The sequence below is a fragment of the Arachis duranensis genome, chromosome 2 (genome assembly GCF_000817695.3).
Source record: "Arachis duranensis cultivar V14167 chromosome 2, aradu.V14167.gnm2.J7QH, whole genome shotgun sequence".
Taxonomy (NCBI): Eukaryota; Viridiplantae; Streptophyta; class Magnoliopsida; order Fabales; family Fabaceae; genus Arachis; species Arachis duranensis.
The window spans coordinates 23,568,034-23,571,793 of NC_029773.3; the positions used below are offsets into that span (position 1 = coordinate 23,568,034).

A 3,760-nucleotide genomic window follows, 5' to 3' on the forward strand; every position below is an offset into this window, starting at 1 on the left:
CAATCTCAAGAACTCCTTTCTTCTGATTCGTCCCATTGTTCACAGGATTCCTTTCAGAAGTGTACATAAATTGGTTATTTGAAACCATTTCAATGAGTTCTTGAGCTTCTGCAAGCGTCTTCTTCAGATGAAGAGATCCTCCAGCAGAGCTGTCCAATGACATCTTGGACAGTTCAGACAGACCATCATAGTAGATACCTATGATGCTCCATTCAGAAAGCATGTCAGAAGGACACTTTCTGATCAATTGTTTGTATCTTTCCCAAGCTTCATAGAGGGATTCACTTTCCTTCTGTCTAAAAGTTTGGACTTCCACTCTAAGCTTACTCAATTTTTGAGGTGGAACGAACTTTGCCAAGAAGGCATTGACTAGCTTTTCCCAAGAGTTCAGGCTTTCTTTAGGTTGTGAGTCCAACCATATCCTAGCTCTATCTCTTACAGCAAAAGGGAATAGCCTAAGTCTGTAGACCTCAGGTTCAACCCCATTGGTTTTGACAATGTCACAGATTTGCAAGAATTCAGCTAAAAACTGATGAGGATCTTCCAATGGAAGTCCATGGAACTTGCAATTCTGTTGCATTAGAGAAACTAATTGAGGCTTAAGCTCAAATTTGTTTGCTCCAATGGCAAGGATAGAGATGCTTCTCCCAAAGAAGTCGGGAGTAGGTGCAGTAAAGTCACCCAGCACCTTCATTGCATTGTTGGCATTGTTGTTGTTTTCGGCTGCCATGTCTTCTTCTTGTTTGAAGATTTCTGTTAGCTCCTCTACAGAGAGTAGTGCTTTAGCTTCTCTTAGCTTTCGCTTCAAGGTCCTTTCAGGTTCAGGGTCAGCCTCAACAAGAATTCTTTTGTCTTTGCTCCTGCTCATATGAAAGAGAAGAGAACAAGAAAATATGGAATCCTCGATGTCACAGTATAGTGATTCCTTGAGATGTCAGAGGAAAAGAAGAATAGAAGGAGGAGGTAGAATAAGAAGAATTTGAACTTATCAAGAGAGATAGAGTTCGAATTGTTGATAGTGGAGGAGTGTTAGTCCTTAAATAGAAGGATGTGAGAAGAGGGGAAGAATTTTCCAAATTAAAGTAAAAGATTTTAAAAGAATTTTGAAAATTGGTTGATGATTTTTGAAAACTAAGAGTGGGAAAGAAATTAAGTGATTTTTGAAAAAGATTTTGAAATTAGAAATCAAAAAGATATGATTGAAAATTAATTTTGAAAAAGATGTGATTGAAAAGATATGATTAAAAAGATATGATTGAAAATCAAATTAAAAAAGAAAGTTTTAAAATTAAAGTTGATTACTTGACTAACAAGAAATTAAAAGATATGATTCTTAAAATTTAAAAATTGATCCTTTCTTAATAGGCAAGTAACAACTTTAAAATTTTGAAGTAAATCATTAATTATAGCAAGGATTTTTGAAAATAGTAAAAAAAATATATAAAATGGAAAGAAATTGATTTTGAAAAGATATGATTGAAAAGATATGATTTTGAAAAATTATGAAAACTTGAAAAAAAAATTTGAATTAAAAACAAAATCTTCCCTCTAGTGTCATCCTGGCATTAAACGCCCAGAATGGCATCCATTCTGGCGTTTAACGCCCAAACCTCTACCTTTTTGGGCATTAAACGCCCAGCCAGGCACCCTGGCTGGTGTTTAAACGCCAGTTTTCCTTCTTCACTGGGTGTTTTTTTGACGCCCAGCGTTTTCTGTTTGATTCCTCTGCTGAATGTTCTGAATCTTTAATTCTCTGTATTATTGACTTGAAAAGACATAGTTTTAAAAATATTTTTGAATTTTTGATGATGAGAAACAATAAGAATGCAACTAAGATCAAATAAACAATAGAAGTTTGTATACTAAGGACTATAACAATTTGTATACTAAGGACTATAACAATTTGAAAATGCATGTAAGAAACAACAAAACACACAAAACAAGAGAATTTAAAGATCAGAGCAAGTAAATCATCAAGAACAACTTGAAGATTAATGAAGACACATGCATGAAGTCGAAAAATACAAGAAGAACAGAAACATGTAATTGACACCAAACTTAAAATTAGACACTAAACTTAAACAAGAAACATAAAATATTTTTGATTTTTATGATTTTATAAAAAAAATTTTGTGATTTTTCAAAAATTACATGGAAAAGAAAATAAAGAGATTCAAAATTTTTAATAAGAATTCCAAGAATTATGCAATGTTAGTCTAAAGCTTTAGTCTAAAGAGATTAGACATGGCTAGCCAAGCTTCAGTAGGACATTACATTCAACAGCTAAATTTTTGAGAATCAATCAGCTTTTGTGATGATAAGAACATCACCTTGAAACTCTTAAAAATTCTGAAGAAAAATACCTAATCTAAGCAACAAGATGAACCGTCAGTTGTCCAAACTCAAACAATCCCCAGCACCGGCGCCAAAAACTTGGTGCACGAAATTGTGATCATCAATGGTGCCATCAACATGGTACGCTCAATTCCAATCTCAACTCTCTATCACAACTTCGCACAACTAACCAGCAAGTGCACTGGGTCGTCCAAGTAATAAACCTTACCGAGTAAGGGTCGATCCCACGGAGATTGTTGGTATGAAGCAAGCTATGGTCATCCTGTAAATCTCAGTCAGGCGGATTCAAATGGTTATGGAGGATTAATAATTAAAAGATGAATAAAACATAAAATAAAGATAGAGATACTTATGTAATTCATTGGTGAGAATTTCAGATAAGCGTATGGAGATGCTTAGTCCCTTCCATCTCTCTGCTTTCCTACTGTCTTCATCCAATCCTTCTTAATCCTTTCCATGACAAACTGTATGTTGGGCATCACCGTTGTCAATGGCTACAATCCCGTCTTCTCGGTGAAAATGTTCAACGCGCTCTGTTACAGCACGGCTATTCATCTGTCGGTTCTCGATCATGTCGGAATAGAATCCAGTGATTCTTTTGCGTCTGTCACTAACGCCCCACAATCGCGAGTTTGAAGCTCGTCACAGTCATTCAATCCCTAAATCCTACTCGGAATACCACAGACAAGGATTAGACTTTCCGAATTCTCAAGAATGACCGCCAATGGATTCTAGCTTATACCATGAAGATTCTGATTAAGGAATCCAAGAGATACACATTCAAGCCTTGTTTGCATGTAGAACGGAAGTGGTTGTCAGGCATGCGTTCATAAGTGAGAATGATGATGAGCGTCACATAATCATCACATTCATCAAGTTCTTGTGTGCGAATGAATATCTTAGAGCAAGAATAAGCTGAATTGAATGGAAAATAGTAGTAATTGCATTGATACTCGAGGTACAGCAGAGCTCCACACCTTAATCTATGGTGTGTAGAAACTCCACCGTTGAAATACATAAGAACAAGGTCTAGGCATGGCCGTGAGGCCAGCCCCCATGATCTAAGAACTAGACGTCCAAAGATGAAAATACAATAGCAAAAGGTCCTATTTATAGAGAACTAGTAGCCTAGGGTTTACATAAATGAGTTAATGACGTAAAAATCCACTTCCGGGCCCACTTGGTGTGTGCTTGGGCTGAGCATTGAAGCTTCCATGTGTAGAGACTTTTCTTGGAGTTAAACGCCAGCTTTTGTGCCAGTTTGGGCGTTTAACGCCGAGAATTCTAAAGCTGACTTGGAACGCCTATTTGGGCTATCAAATATCGGGCAAAGTATGGACTATTATATATTGCTGGAAAGCCCTGAATGTCTACTTTCCAACGCAATTGAGAGCGCGCCAAGTGG

General features: G+C 36.5%; 1 non-coding gene across 1 annotated transcript; it reads left to right on the forward strand.

Moving 5' to 3' along the window:
- The first annotated feature begins 217 nt into the window (after positions 1 to 217).
- On the forward strand, positions 218 to 325 carry LOC127745181 (small nucleolar RNA R71). Its single transcript, XR_008006376.1, has one exon. It is a non-coding gene; the product is annotated as a small nucleolar RNA R71 (small nucleolar RNA).
- The last annotated feature ends 3,435 nt before the right edge of the window (positions 326 to 3,760 follow it).